This window comes from Aethalodelphis obliquidens, unplaced genomic scaffold (assembly GCF_003676395.1).
Source record: "Aethalodelphis obliquidens isolate GAN/ISIS:26980383/991018 unplaced genomic scaffold, ASM367639v1 scaffold13, whole genome shotgun sequence".
NCBI classification, from domain to species: domain Eukaryota; kingdom Metazoa; phylum Chordata; class Mammalia; order Artiodactyla; family Delphinidae; genus Aethalodelphis; species Aethalodelphis obliquidens.
Genome location: NW_020837957.1, coordinates 10,028,471 through 10,046,100, shown reverse-complemented (window position 1 = coordinate 10,046,100; position 17,630 = coordinate 10,028,471).

Here is a 17,630-nt window from a genome sequence, read left to right as displayed (position 1 = left end):
CTGAGTAATAGCCTAATATTCTATCCTGACCTCTCATGTATTTCATCAGTCCATGACCCTGCCATGAAACTACCTCTATGACAATCGATGAAAAATATATATCTGAGAGCCCCAAGGTGGAATTCCTAAATCATATTATGTCTTCTCAACTCAGGTAAATTAAATACATTATAAGATTGAGGATTTGCCAGATACTTCTATAAGTTCCACTTCTAGTTTTCTGCTCTGACCACACTTAATCAGCTTTTTCATAACAGATAATTTTTTACATGAACATCGCAAAAGCCTATAATATTATAAAGGCAAATATTTATTTTCTCTTGCTAAGATCCTGGCCTGCTTTGAGCAAGCCAGGATAGTGCACACTTATAATTGACTTTTAAAATACAATAATACATATCAGGCTGTGCCAGGGGGATCCTAGCTTTGGAAAATTCATCTCTGTGTAGTGAATGTTTCATAAATCTGGCCTAATTAAAATAGGAATGACTTACAATCATTAATTCTTCAGAAACATGAAAGCACTATTTCAAGCCTATACTCTATTGTACTGAAGTTGCCAGCCTATCAACTCCTAAATTCTTTGCTTTTGCACATAATATATGCTAGGTTCTCTGAAGTTATCCTGAAAATGGGGTTGTATTAGTAAAGGTTCTCCAGAGAAATAGAACCAATAGGACAGAGAGGGAGAGGTCTTAAGAAATTGGTTCATTTGTTTATGTGATTATGGGATCTGACAAGTGCAAATTCTGCAGGGCAGTCAGAAGGCTGAAGGCTGAGGCACCAGCTGATGTTGCAGAAGTCCAAAGACAGAATTCCTTTGTCCTCAGGGACTTAACATCATATTTTTTTTAAGGCCTTAAACTGATTGGATGAGACCTACCTAATTTATGGAGGGCAATCTGCTTTACTCAAAGCATAATTACTTAAATGTTAATCACGTCTTAAAAATAACTTTACAGAAAAATCTAGACTGGTGTTTGACCACAGATTGGGTACCATGGATAGCATGGCTTAGCCAAGTTGACTCAAAATTAACCATCATAGTTTTGAAGGGTTTCTTCCTCTTTAAATTTTTGGAAGAGGTTGAGAAGAACTGGCATTAATTTTTCTTTAAATATTTGTTATAATTCACTTGTGAAGCCTTCTGGTCCTGGATTTTTCTTTGTTGGGAGGTTTTAGGCTACTGATTCAATCACATTGGTCTGTTCAGACTTTCTGTTTCTTCATGATTCAGTCTTGGTAATTTGTATGTTTCTAGGAATGTATCTATTTCTTCTAACTAGATTATCCAACTTTTGGTGTATAATTGTTCATAATAACTGCTTATAATCCTTTTCTATTTCTGTATTATCAGTTGTAACGGCTCCCCTTTCATGTCTGATTTTACTTTTTATATATTTTTAAATTTTTATTGGAGTATAGTTGACTTACAATGTTGTGTTAGTTTCAGGTGTACAGCAAATTGCATCAGTTATACATAAACATATATCCTCTCTTCTTTTCTTTTTTTTATATTCTTTTGCCATATAAGCTATTTCAGAGTGTTGAGTAGAGTTCCCTGTGCTACACAACAGTTTCTTATTGTTATCTCTTTTATATATATAGTAGTGTGTATATATCAATCCCAGTCTCCCAATTTATCCCTTCCCCCCTTATCCCCTGGTAACCATAACTTTGTTTTCTACATCTGTGACTCTACTTCTGCTTTGTAAATAAGTTCATTTGTACCCTGTTATTTAGATTCCATGTATAAGTGATATGATATTGTCTTTCTGTTTCTGACTTACTTCACTCAGTATGACAATCTCTAGGTCCATACATGTTGTTGCAAATGGCATTATTTTGTTCTTTATTATGGCTGAGTAATATTCCATTGTTAATATGTACCACATCTACTTTATCCATTCCTCTGTTGATGGACATTTAGGTTGTTGCTTCCATGTCCTGGCTATTGTAAATAGTGCTGCAATGAACATTAGGGTACATGTATCTCATCAAATTATTGTTTTCTCTGAATATATGCCCAGAAGTGGGGTTTCTGGGTCATATGGTACTTCTATTTTTAGTTCTCCATAGTAGCTGTACCAATTTACATTCCCACCAACAGTGTAGGAGGGTTCCCTTTTCTCCACACCCTCTTCAGCATATATTGTTTGTAGATTTTTTGAAGATGGCTATTCTGACTGGTGTGAGGTGATACCTCATTGTGGTTTTGATTTGCATTTCTCTAATAATTAGTGATGAGCATTTTTCATGTGCTTTTTGGCCATCGGTATGTCTTCTTTGGAGAAATGTCTATTTAGATCTTCCACCCATTTTTTGATTGGGTTATTTGTTTTTTTGATATTGAGCTGCATGAGCTGTTTGTATATTTTGGAGATTAACTCCTTGTCAGTTTCTTCATTTGCAGATATTTTCTCCCATTCTGAGGGTCATCTTTTTGTTTTGTTTATGGTTTCCTTTGTTATACTACAAATCTACAGTGATCAAAATGGTATGGTACTGGCACAAAAACAGAAATATAGATCAATGGAACAAGATAGAAGACCCAGAGATAAACCCATGCACCTATGGCCACCTAATCTATGACAAAGGAGGCAAGGATATAAAATGGAGAAAAGACAGCCTCTTCAATAAGTGGTGCTGGGAAAACTGGACAGCTACATGTAAAAGAATGAAATTAGAACACTCCCTTACACCATACACAAAAATAAACTCAAAATGGATTAAAGACCTAAATGTAAGGCCAGAGACTATAAAACTTAGAGAAAAACATCAGCAGAACACTCTTTGACATAAATCACAGTAAGATATTTTTTGATCTTCCTCCTAGAGTAAAGAAAATAAAAACAAGAAACTTAAAAGACTTTGCACCACAAATGATATGTCTGATTTTCTTAATTTTAGTTTTGTCTCTTTTTTTCTTAGTCTAACTAAAGTTTTGTCTATTTTGTATATCTTTCAGAAAACCAACACTTGGTTTCATTGGCTTTTTCTATTGTTTTCCTAGTCTATTTCATTTATTTTTGCTCTGACCTTTATTATTCCCTTCCTTCTGCTAACTTTGGGCTTAGCTTTTTCTTTATTTTTTGCTTCATTTAGGTGTAAAGTTAGGTTGTTTGTGATCTTTTTTTCTTTTATAAATGTAGGTGTTTTATTACAATAAACTTCCCTCAATTTTCCCAAACTGAGGAAAATTGCACTTTTCTTACTCTGAACACAACCCAAACTACATCAATATTTATTTCATCTCTAAAAAATATCTTAAATGGACACTAAAATATCTCGTGGTGTTTATACCCTTACAGAGATTATTTACTTTATATCATATTTCAACTTTTGTTTAATGAAATCACATTGTCAATAGGATATATTGTCTCCAAGATACCTTATTTTCAATGATAATCCTTAGTTTGTCTTCACATTTTAAACAGTGTTGCTTTAGAACTTCCAATTATATATCTATATACTCTTTCTTGATGATGGGTAAATGACAGGTATCAAATGAACAGTTAATAAAAACTTCTACCATTACACATAATAATGACAATATTACTGACCCAACTAATTTGCCATAGCAGAATTCACTGATGAATATTGTATTCCCACTATTGCTTCAATTCACTATGCTCCTGCTACTGATGCCACCAAACATGACAATAGGATAGCAAATGGTAGAGTTGTGGGCTCCCTAACAGAAATCACAGTTTTTTCTGGAGGACCAAGGACCACTACAGGAAACATACTAACTGGGAAGAAGAGGGAAGGAGAATTATATTGACTTGTATATTTTAGAAGACAACTGTAAGTTATCCAACTACAATTTCAATTTCCCATGTACATTTGTATATCACATGTATCTCTGAATATAATTATGTGGATACTGAAAAAACAGACTGATGGAACAATCATTATCTATTCTACATTAGGAAGTATAGCACTTATTGGAAATATTTTGCAAAAATAAATTAGGCCAAAGTGACTTAGGGTCTTCTTTCCATTTTGAGGTAAATAGCACTAGAAGAGTACATGGAAGGTTATGATTACTTTGTTATACATTAATTTTGAAAGCAGGAACTTTAGTATATATTAGAATGATTTCCAGAAAAATTAACAAAATACTAAACTTACAGCTTTTAGAAACTTTGGCTTAATTACTTGGAAATATGGTTTTTAAAGAGATATTTGGAAGGATCAGTTCAATCCCCAACAATGACAATGCTTTATAAATATGGAATTATAAAAGCTTCCTATTGAATGAACCCCAGGGCATTATAGGAAAGCTTTCTTAAAGCAGTTTTTAAAGATTTGCTATATAGTTTAAGGATTTTCCTTTAACATATTTTGACTGAACCTAGAAAATGTCTATAAAATCTGCATTTTATTTAATTCTGTTTAATTCTGTAAATGAATTAAACTGACCAGTGATTTGAATTTGATGGTTGGATCAGAATATATAATAATAATTATATTGTTCTTAAAGAGACTAAATTATTTCTAAGGAAACTTTTATATTTAACATGTTATACTTTTTATCTTATTTTCTGGTAGTATAATATCCACTTTCAGGATATTATAAGGCTAATTTTTAACTTCTTGTGCTTTGCATTTTAAGAAGTATGCAGGTTCCAGTATGTTAAATAAAAAAGAGAAAATAATTCTTTGCCTACAATATTGTAATAAATTCAGGACTCATTTGTATTCAACTTAAGTATACATGAGTTAATATCCATATGCTTATATGTACAAGTGTGTATGTATAGATATATAGATAGAGATATATCAAATAATTTTCTAAGTTCTTATTTATACTGTCTACAAACCTTCAATTTGAAGTAGGCTATGTAATAGTCCAGAGAAGCTAGAGTTTGAAATACAGCATATTCAGTGAGTTGGGTTAGTGTGGAGCTAGACTATATTAATTCAAGACAACTCATTAAGATAAAATATGAACATATATAATCCAGTAAATATGGTAACACATAAAGGGTAACAGGACGATGAAATGGTTGGCATAAGAAACACTAAGCAGTAAACTATAGTGATAGTACATAGATAAAGGGTGAAAATGGTAAATTGCTACTATTAATTGCTAGTATTAGCAATTAATAATTGATTGTTAATATAATAATGCCTTATTATACCAGGTATTGCACTAAGCACAATAGAAGTATCATCTCCTTCAAAAAAAATTGTGAGGCAAAAACTATTGTTATTTTACAGATGAGAAGACAGATACACAAAGTGTTCAAATGTCTAATGCCAAATCTACCTTATTCTTATTCCAAATTCCCTGCTTTATACCACTGTGCTAGGGGCATCGAGAAGATTTGGCTCCAGGCAGCAAAAGCCTGCGTAGGGGGCTGGGGTTTAGTCCCTTAAGAATTAAGGCAAGAAAAAGGTTATACCATGGTGTTAGGCAAGTCAGGAAACTGAACTGGTTGAGATGGAACTTGATAAGTAGAAAACAGATGTCCCATAATAGAGATGGAGCAGGAGTAGCCACTGGGTTGACCTGAGACCATGAAAGATTGGTTGTGAGCTACAATTCCTTAAACTCTAACTACTGACTAAAGACAGAATTGTTTCAGGGTATAGATACGAGTGATATAGTTTCATATGTGGGGAAAAGAAGGTCTTAAGGCAAGAAACTTATTTTACCTATGAAATACAGTTATTGTGAGAGTCCAATGTTACAATAAATATTAGAATAATGACTAATCAAAAGGTACTTTACTGTTAGGACTAGACCCTGCATACAATTTATATGGTTCATAGTAATATTTTTATAACTAATCTGATAATCTATAGTTATTTGTTTTTCAGAGTTAGAGCTGGTGAAATGAAAGGAGGGGGGAGTACATGATTTCCAGAAAACCCAAAATAAACTAAGACAAGCAAATAAACAAACAAAAAATAGAAGAAATTAGGAAGGGATGGTATGGAAACAAGAGCACAGATATTTTGCCTTGAAATATATATAAAGCTGTTTATAAAGCAATTGGTGAGATGGAGAAAAGAAAACTTAAGGATGCTCAAATGATGCTCTTATTTTCTACTTTGAAGTAAAAATTAATCTTAAATTAAGTTGTATGTTTTTTCTTAGATCTCTAATAAAAACCATTCTCCTTCCTGTCACATGGGTCAAAAAAAAATAAAGCTGTAAAACTAACAGTATTCACTGAATTCTCGCCATTCCAGAACAATAGCTTTTCAGAAATGTTCATTCCTTAATTTCATTTCTGCCCATCATGTGTGGTTTAAAATTCTCACAGGGCCATAGATATTCTTTGAAGAGTTTACAAATTTTTGTGTTGTTGTACCAGATTTTGTCTGGGTATTTTGGTTACTTTTGATAAGAAAAAGGTTTAGAGGGTTGAATCAGTGCTTAAAAATTCACCTCAAAATTGAGTGGCTTAAAACAAAATTGTATTATTTCTCATGAGTCTGTGTAGTTACTAGCTGTAAGCTTATCGGATATAGTTCAGCTGAACTAGTTTGAGGAACTCGATTTGACTCACTTGTATGCTCTGGGTCAAAGGGGGATGGCTCCACATGTCTCTCAGACTCTTCCCAGGACAAGTGGGCTAACCAGGTATGTGTTTTTCATGACAATGGTAGAGACATAATAGCAAACAAGCTAAATCATGCAAGTGTTTTGCAAGATACTCCTTGAATCATATATTTTAACATCCCATTATTCAAAGTAAGTTGTGCTGCTACAAATTTTGTCTTTCCCTCTGTAGGAGAGCACTAAAAACTTATGTGCCAAAAGACACAAATGCAAGGAAGAATTAAGAATCGGAGTCATCACCCAATCTACCACAGTGGCAATTTATTTATATTTTTAAACATAATTAAAGAAAAATCTCTGTGAATATCAAAGAAGCTTTGGCCCCATAGGACTTAGCAGGGAATTTTTATCTTGCTCATATTCTATAATTCCCATCACCATCATCAGAATGTTTACCTTTTAAAGAGAGATGACTACATTCTTGGCACTGCTGTAACGCTTAACCTATAATAACTTACATGAACTTTCCAAGTTCTACCACTAAATAAACAGATTTAAATACATTGCCAAACCCTAAATTTTGAATTCAGTTACTTCATGCATACCAATTCATTCACTCACTGAATAAATGTTTATTGAATCCTACATTTTACATGGCGTTATTCTTCCCAGTTTTTTTTATCATATTGCTGAGAGACTGGCATACTTAGGAACCACTGCATAAAATATTTTTGATCTACAGAGAGATGCATACATTATAGATGTTATAGGTTTAACAGAATTATAAAGATAATTAAGATTATTACCTAGAATCATGAATCATTAAGAGTGGAGACAGTTCAGTCTCCCAACATTTAATAAGAGACAGTAAATACGGAAATCAGAATGATTCCATTGTTAAGACTCCACCATTCATAATACTACCACAGCAATAGTTTGTGACTGGTCTGATTGGAATTTGTCATCAGTATATCCCACCTCATATCCATCTCTCTAATTTCCATAATACAGATATATATTCATAGTACTTCACTGCTTAAAGATTTTCAGTAACTTCCTAGTACTTCAAGTATAAACTCAAAAGAGGTGCCATTTCAAAACTGTGATGATTTGACCTTAATTTCTTTCCCACTACTTTATTTCACACAGCAAGTTCTCAGGTAAATATACTAATACACAACAAAATGACCCAGAATTTTTCTACCTGATATACTTGACAATTCCAAGAATATCCTTCCTACATTCTTTAGTAACCCCAATGTCTGGCTCAAGTACCACCTCCTTTGGGAAGTATTCATTAAATGTCCATCATGACCCTTTAGGAGGTAGTTATTCCTTTCTCCGTGCTCAGTAATATTTGATGTGTTATGCTCCCTCTCACATTTAATGTTCCATTAAAGCTATTTACCTGAGTATCTACATCTACATTTAACTATCCATCTAACGTTTCATTACTGACACCAAATACCTTGCTTGCTCTGCCTTTCATCCATGAATTTATAGATTTGTTGATGAGGTAATCTTATTACAATAATATTCAGTGACCTCACCTGACTGGGGTATAGAGAAAGTTTTCTTGAATAAGTGGTACCAAAGAACACAAGCCAGAGTGAAGTGACTGATAAATATTGTTTAAAGTGACTTATCTGTAGTCATACAGGTTGTTAGAATAAAAGGCAGTACTTGAACTCAGGTTTCCTATTCTCAGTTTTATATATATCTTAAGAACTTTGTCTTTCTTCTATAAATACTAAGAAAAATAATGCTTATATAGTGTCATGCTGCTTTAAATATTTGACTTAATGTGACATTATAAAATATTAACCTGTTCATTCTATGAGAGGATAAACTTTGTTCTAGAAAACATAAATATCTTTTTCATTGTTCTTGTATTAGTACAAACGTCTAAGTGACTGGAATTTCTTCTTTATGATATAAGTAATATATTGCAAATCTCATAGTTTTTCCTTAATAATCTAACCCAAAGACTTCTTACAGAGATCCTCACTGTTCTTTATCTCTTTGCCTCCTGTGTTCTTGAAAGTATTCCTCAGAATTATTTTGATTTTCTCAAATGTCTTTCCTAGCTGAATTTTCATAATTCTGCCTCTTAAATCAGAGCTTCCCTAAACTTATTGGATTTTCTAAAAAGTCCAAGCTCCATTCCAGATATACTGAATCATAATATTCAATTCAGGCTTTGAATGTGTATTTGCTACAAGCTCCATAGGAGATTTTTAAATATTGCTGGGATGGAGAGTGTTTGCCTTCAAAATACCTATTCTCCAAGGAGCTGTTGAAAACACTTTTGCATCATATATATGCCTCCTCACTTTAACTCTAAAGCTGGCAGCATTATAGTATTTGCTGACCTTCTGGAAAGAGTCCTAAGGCCTCCATGTGAATATCTATTCTTTGCACCTCCCTTCAAACAACAAACTAAATCTGTCTCAGATATTTTTGTTGTTGTTGTTGTTTTGCGGTACGCGGGCCTCTCACTGTTGTGGCCTCTCCCGTTGTGGAGCACAGGCTCCGGACGCGCAGGCTCAGCGGCCATGGCTCACGGGCCTAGCCGCTCCACGGCATCTTCCCGGACCAGGGCACGAACCCGCGTCCCCTGCATCAGCAGGCGGACTCTCAACCACTGCGCCCCCAGGGAAGCCCCTGTCTCAGCTTTAAATGGCTGATACTAAGCTGGAAAGCCTCCAGCTTTGCCTTTGGTCTACTCTCTACAGTGCTGAATACGACAAAATAAGACATTGAATGAGAATAGTGCAGGACTGAGGGGGAGAGCACAGTGAGAAATAGGAAAGCTGAAAGGAAAGAGTAGGTCATATGAATGAATTCTTGCTATGCTGGATCATGTCTAACGTCCATACCACAGTACATTGTTATGTTTCTAACCCGTGCAGAAGTGGTCGTAAGCAAGACTGCCTCAATTCAAGGTACAGGAAGAAATTTTATGTGTCAAAAGTATTCATTTAAAGTAGATCAGTTATTTCAATATGGGTTGATATATTAATATACTGAGGATGTCCGATAGTTAGGTAACAACTTTGAAAGGTTTATTATTCAAATATATAAATTCTGTATTTTAAAATTTGTCCTAAATTATCTATTTCAAACTCCAAAAGAGGGTGTTTTTAGTTTTGCTGCATTCGAATTTGGACAGATTGCTTTCTTGGCCTCTGAGAAGCTTAGATAAAATTAATCACTGCCTCTTCAGGATGACTTCTATACCTGGTCAATTTTTAATGACCATCTCAAAACCTTTTTAAAAAAACTCAATGTCCATTTATACTACTAAACTCAGAGCAGGGACCATGGCTTGTTTTTCTTTATCTTCCCGGTATCTAAGTGATATACATGAATTAACTCATTTAATTCTCAAAGCAATGTCAGGAGGTAATTAATAATAATATTTCCATATTACTGATGGGGAGACTGATGCCTACAGATGTTATTTTTCCAAGATCAGGATTAGAAAGGAATGGATCCAGATTCAAGCCCAGATAATCTGGTTACACAACCCACATACTTAGCTACTAAAGGATTCCCTCTGGTAAATATCACATGCAGACTGAATTGGGTCATTTCATAACCTTCATTTTATGGTAATTGCTGATCTTTTCATTTGTCAAATGAAGGAATTGGTACGCAGATTAGTAAAGTAATAAAACTGAGAGTGCATAATGTACCTTATCTCTATTTTCTGTTCTTGTCTCAAATTAGTAATAATCTAAAAAAAAGAAAAAAGAAAAAGAAAGATGGTGATTAGCGCCTCTTAAATCCCAATGGACACTGTTCAATTGTTTTCTTCAGCTAAAATGTTCAAGAGCTCCAAAGTCATCCTTTAAGAAAATTAATAATTATGAAAATATTTGTCACATTTCTTTAATAATACATATGAATGTAGAATATATTTTAAACATTTTAATCTCATAGGTTTAAAAAGTTAGTAATATGATTATAAAATATTTACTGTGTATCAATATCTTATGGTATTGGTACCACATGCTATATAAAGATAATTAAAGAGATGTAAAAAATCACTATCTTTGAGCTATGCTTAGTGTTTTGAGTTCATTGTATAATAATAATTAAATAACAATATTTTATATATATGTACAGTGTCTCCAAGTTTTCAAGGAATACTGTTCATATTATAAAATAATTATAATGGTTTTTGAAATATCTAACTTTGGATGATGATGATGATGATGATTATGTGAAGGGACAGGAAGTGGGGTTGGGGGTAGAATTTTCATCCTAAGAGAAGTAAGCAATAAAAATAAGCAAAGTAAGGAAGTATCCAAATAGCTCCTACTCACTCATTTATCCATTTACTCAACCAATGATTATTGAATGTCTACTATGTGCTAGACATTCTTCTATACACTGAGAATTCAGAAATAAGAAGAGAAATCCTTGCTCTCATGGAAACATATTTTAATACAGGGGTACATATAACAAGCAAATAAAAGTAGTAGCACAAGCTATGCAGTTATTATAGTTGGGTGATGTCATAATGCATAACTAAATGTATACTTTAGGCTTGGTGGTGTGTGAAAGTTTCACTGAGGTAATATTTGAGGAGAGAGAGCTGAATAACACAGGACAGTAAACAGTATGAACATTATGAGAAACATTCCAGGTGAACATTCAAGAGATGCATGAATTTGAAATGCTGAAGGGTCCAAAGATAGGCAATAGTTATGAAGTGTAGTAGCCTGGGTTACAAGATAAAGACACTGACGGATGAGGAAGAGGGCATATCTTACAAGCAAGGAGGAGGAAATTACCTGATTTTGATTTATTAAAATCACTTTGGCTGTTGATGAGTGATGGATTTGGGGTTGGCAAAACTAGACACAGGGCTATTAGGTAAAAGATTACTGCAGAGGTCTACATGAGAGAGGATAATGACTTAGAATCATACAACAGAACTGCAATGGAAAGAAGCTGATCAATTAGGACAGATTGTGGAGTTAGATATAACACAATTTGCCACGGTGGGTGAATTAAAGATAAATCAATGATTATTTAATTATTTCTGTTTTTTGTTTTTTGTTTTTTGTTTTTGTTTTTTTTTTTTTGCTTGAACTCATATATGGAAGCCTGGGGAAGGAACAACTTTGGGCAGAGTGAGGATAGAAAATTCTGTATCAGTTATAAAACGATTACATAGATTAGACAGATAGATAGATAGATGATAGATAGATAGATAAATAGATAGATAGATAATAGATAGATAAAATCAAAAAGGCAATTAGATATACCTGTCTAGAATTTAAGAAAGGGTTTAAGGTTAGAAGTTTATGTTTGGAAACTGTATGGGGTTAGAAGGCAATTAAAAATAAAGAACTGGATTTAGTCACCCAAATACATTTACAGAAAAGAAAAGCAAGTCTAGGCTAGGTACTACAAAACTTAATTATGAACAGAGGTAAAGGAACTAGGAAAGAATAAAGGCAATGTGTAAAAGGTGATAACTTGGGCTAGATTGTAATGGAGCAGGAACCTATGGGGCCTTCCCAGAACAGATCCCGCCATGTCCTCAGCCTGCCTCTTGTCTGTACAAAAATTTTAGTCAAAGAATAAATTTAATCATAGAAGTGAGAAAATGTAGAAAGAAAGGAAAGCAGTCAAACAAGACAAAATAATAATAGTTTAGTCATTAAGCAAAGTCTAGGACCTTTTGTTCCTCCTCAAGGGCTGTAGATAATATTCTGAGCCATATCCTTTGAGCTGTTTTACAGATACTGAGACCTCCACCAGGTGGAAGAAATTAACTACAGGATGACCAGACTTTAGCCATGACATAAGCTGCTCCATCACACAATTTTGGGAACTGGCCTCAAGGAAATTGGAACAAACTGACCCTGGAACTGCAGATTAGCTGTACTTAATCAATGTGATGCTGATCGGACCACCACATGGCCAATTTCAATATGATTATGAGAGCTGACTTCGCTGTTCTGCACATGGCCCCCTCCTTCTTCCTCTACATGACTGAAACTTCCCTTTAAAAGCTCTTGTTCCCTGATCAGCAATTGGGTGTTGGTTTTTGACATAAGTCCACCTTCTCCTCAAGTTATTGGCTTCCTGAGTAAAGCAAGCTTTCTTTTTATACCAACGTTTGTCTCTAGAGTATAGGCTTTTGAAGAGCAAGCAGCCAAACCTAGGTTCAGTAACAGGATTAGCAGATAACAAAATAATATGGGACTTTCGAGGTACCTTTTACTTTGATTGATGACTTGGTTAATTAAATGACAATTGATAAAAACTGTGCTTTATTAATTTTCTTTTGCAGTTATAGCTTCACTTTATTTTTTTGAATTTTATTTTATTTATATTTATACAGCAGGTTCTTATTAATCTATTTTACACATATTACTGTATATATGTCAATCCCAATCTCCTAATTCATCCCCCCATCACCGCCATCTCCCCTTTCACCGCCATCTCCCCCCACTGCTTTCCCACCTTGGTGTCCATACATTTGTTCACTACAACTGTGTCTTTATTTCTGCCTTGCAAACTGGTTCATCTGTACCATTTTTCTAGATTCTACATATATGCATTAGTATATGATATTTGTTTTTCTCTTTCTGGCTTACTTCACTCTGTATGATAGTCTCTAGGTCCATCCATGTCTCTACAAATAACCCAACTTCATTCCTTTTTATGACTGAGTAATATTCCAATGTATATATGTACCACATCTTCTTTATCCATTCATCTGTCAATGGGCATCTAGGTTGCTTCCATGACCTGGCTATTGTAAATAGTGCTGCAATGAATATTGGGGTGCATGTGTATTTTTGAATTATGGTTTTCTCTGGGTATATGCCCAAGAGTGGGATTGCTGGGTCATATGGTAATTCTATTCTTAGTTTTTTAAGGAACCTCCATACTGTTCTCCATAGTGGCTGTGTCAATATACATTCCCACCAACAGTGCAAGAGGGCTTCTTTTTCTCCACACCCTCTCCAGCATATGTTGTTTGTACATTTTCAGATGATGCCCATTCTAACCAGTGTGAGGTGATACCTCATTGTGGTTTTGATTTGCATTTCTTTAATAATTAGTGATGTTGAGCAGCTTTTCATGTGCCTCTCGGCCACCTGTATATCTTCTCTGGAGAAATGTCTATTTAGGTCTTCTGCCCATGTTTTGATTGGGTTTTTTGTTTTTTTAATATTGAGCTGCATGAACTGATTATATATTTTGGAGATTAATCTGTTGTTCGCTGATTCATTTGCAAATATTTTCTCCCATTCTGGGTGTTGTCTTTCTTCTTGTTTATAGTTTCCTTTGCTGTGCAAAAGCTTTTAAGTTTCACTAGGTCCATTATTTTTGTTTTTATTTCCATTACACTAGAAGGTGGGTCAAAAAAGATCTTGCTGTGATTTATGTCAAAAAGTGTTCTTCCTATGTTTTCCTCTAAGAGTTTTATAGTGCCTGGCCTTACATTTAGTTCTTTAATCCGTTTGGAGTTTAGTTTTGTGTATGGTGTTAGGGAGGGTTCTAATTTCATTCTTTTAGTGAAATTAGGTGTCCAGTTTTTCCAGCACCACTTAATGAAAAGACTTTCTTTTCTTCATTGTATATCCTTGCCTTCTGTGTCATAGATTAGTTGACCTATGGGTGCTTGGGTTTATCTCTGGGCTTTCTATCCTGTTCCATTGATTTATATATCTGCTTTTGTGCCAATACCTTATAGTCCTGATTACTGTAGCTTTGTACTGTAGTCTGAAGTCAGGGAGTCTGATTCCTCCAGCTCCATTTTATTTTCTCCAGATTACTTTGGCTATTTGTGGTCTTTTCTGTCTCCATACAAATTTTAAGATTTTTTTGTTCTAGTTCTGTGAAAAATTCCATTGGTAATTTCACAGGGATTGCATTGAATCTGTAGAATGCTTTGGGTAGTATAATAATTTTCACAATATTGATTTTTCTAATCCAACAACATGGTGTACCTCTCCATCTATTTGTGTATCTTTGATTTGTTTCATCAGTGTCTTATAATTTTCTGAGTACAGGTCTTTTACCTCCTTAGGTAGGTTTTTTCCTAGGTATTGTATTCTTTTTTTTTGCAATGGTGAGTGCAATTGTTTCCTTAATTTCTCTTTCTGATCTTTCGTTGTTAGTGTATAGGAATGCAAGAGATTTCTGCACATTAATTTGTATCCTGCAACTTTACCAAATTCATTGATTAACTCTAGTAGCTTTCTGGAGGCATCTTTAGGATTATTTATATATGATATGTCATCTGCAAACAGTGACAGTTTTACTCCTTTTTTTCCAATTTGTATTCCTTTCATTTCTTTTTCTTCTCTGATTGCCATGGCTAGGACTTCCAAACTGTGTTGAATAATTGTAGTGAGAGTGGCCATCCTTGTCTTGTTCCTGATATTAGAGGAAACACCTTCAGTTTTTCATCAATGAGAATGGTGTTTGCTGTGGGTTTGTTGTATATGACCTTTTTTATGTTGAAGTAGGTTCCCTCTATTCCCACTTCTGGAGAATCTATATCATAAATGGGTGTTGAATTTTATTGAAACATTTTTCTGCATCTATTGAGATGATCATATGGTTTTTATTCTTCAGTTCGTTAATATGGTGTATCGCACTGATTGATTAGCTTATATTGAAGAATCCTTGCATCCCTGTGATAAATCCCATTGATCATGGTGAATGATCCTTTTAATGTGTTGTTGGATTCTGTTGGCTAGTATTTTGCTCAGGATTTTTGCATCTATATTAATCAGTGATATTGGTCTGTAATTTTCTTTTTTTGTGATATCTTTGTCTGGTTTGGTATCAGGGTGATGGTGGTCTCGTAGAATGAATTTAGGAGTGTTCCTTCCTCTGCATTTTTTTTGGAAGAGTTTGAGAAGGATGGATGTTAGCCCTTCTCTAAATCTTTGATAGAATTCACCTGTGAAGCCATCTGGTCCTGGATTTTTGTTTGTTGCAAGATTTTTAATCACAGTTTCAATTTCATTACTTGTAATTGGTTTGTTCATATTTTTTTATTTCTTCCTGCTTCAGTCTTGGAAGGTTATACCTTTCTAAGAATTTGTCCATTTCTTCCAGGTTGTCCATTTTATTGGCATAGAGTTGCTTGTAGTAGTCTCTTATGATGCTTTGCATTTCTACAGTGTCCATTGCAACTTCTTTTTCATTTCTAATTTTATTGATTTGAGTTCTCTCCCTCTTTTTCTTGATGACTATGGCTAAAGGTTTATCAATTTTGATTATCTTCTCAAAGAACGAGCTTTTAGTTTTATTGATCTTTGCTGTTGTTTTCTTTGTTTCTATTTCATTTATTTCTGCTCTGATCTTTATGATTTTTTCCTTCTACTAACTTTGGCTTTTGTTTGTTCTTCTTTCTCTAGTTCATTTAGGTGTAAGTTTAGTTTGTTTATTTGAGATTTTTCTTGTTTCTTGAGGTAGGATTGTATTGCTATAAACTTACCTCTTAGAACTGCTTTCGCTGCATCCCATAGGTTTTGAATCGTCGTGTTTTCATTGTCATTTGTCTCTATTTTTTTTTTATTTCTTCTTTGATTTCTTCAGTGATTTCCTGGTTAACGTATTGTTTAGCCTCCATGTGTTTGTGTTTTTTACATTTTTTTCCCTGTAATTGATTGCTGATCTCATAGCCTTATGGTCAGAAAAGATGCTTCAAATGATTTCAATTTTCTTAAATTTACCAAGGCTTGATTTGTGACCCAAGATGCAGTCTCTCCTGGAGAATGTTCCATGTGCCCTTGAGAAGAAAGTGTAATATGCTGGGGATTTTTTTCTTTTAATTTTATTTATTTATTTGTTTTCATTTTTGGCTGCATTGGGTCTTCATTCCTGCAAGCGGGCTTCCTCTAGTTGTGGTGAGCAGGGACTACTCTTTGTTGTAGTGTGAGGGCTTCTCATTGCAGTGGGTTCTCTTGTTGCAGAGCATGGGCTCTAGGCATGCAGGCTTCAGTAGTTGTGGCATGCAGGATCAATAGTTGTGGTGCACAGGCTTAGTCGCCCCATGGCATGTGAGATCTTCCTGGGTCAGGGTTCAAACCCATGTCCCCTGCATTGGCAGGTGGATTCTCAACCACTGCACCACCAGTGAAGCCCTAATCTGCTGTTTTTGGATGGAATGTCCTATAAATATCAATTAAATCTGTCTGCTCTCTTGTGTTATTCAAAGCTGTTTTTCCTTATTAATTTTCCATCTGTATGATCTGTCCATAGGTGTAAGTGAGGTGTTAAAGTCCCCCACTATTACTGTGTTACTGTCAGTTTCCTATTTTATAGCTGTTAGCATTTGCCTTATGTATTGTGGTGCTCCTATGTTGGGTGCATATATATTTATAATTATTATATCTTCTTCTTGGATTGATCCCTTGATCATTACGTAGTGTCTTTCCTTGTATCTTGTAACATTCTTTATTTTAAAGTCTGTGTCTTTTGGTTGGAGCATTTAATCCATTCACATTTAAGGTAATTATCAATATGTATGTTCCTATTACCATTTTCTTAATTGTTTTGTTTTTGTTTTTTGTAGGTTCTTTTCTTCTCTTGTGTTTCCTACTTAGAGAAGTTCCTTTAGCATTTGTTGTAGAGCTTGTTTGGTGGTGTTGAATTCTCTTAGGTTTTGGTTGTCTGTAAAGATTTTGATTTCTCCATCAAATATGAATGAGATCCTTGCAGGGTAGAGTAATCTTGGCTGTAGGTTCTTCTCTTTCATCTTTTTAAATATATCATGCCACTCCCTTCTGGCTTGTACAGTTCCCTTGTATGTTGTCATTTTTCCATTTTTGCTTTCAATAATTTTTCTTTTAGTATGTTTTCTTTGTTTTTAATTTTTGTCAATTTGATTACTATGTGTCTCAGCAGGTTTCTTCTTGGATTTATCCTGCCTGGGACTCTTTGCAATTCCTGGACTTGGGTGGCTATTTCTTTTCCCATGCTAGGGAAATTTTTGACTATAATCTCTTCAAATATTTTCCCTGGTCCTTTCTCTCTCTCTTCTGCTTCTGGGACCCCTATAAGGTGAATGTTAGTGCATTTAATGTTGTCCCAGAGGTCTCTTAGGCTGTCTTCATTTCTTTTC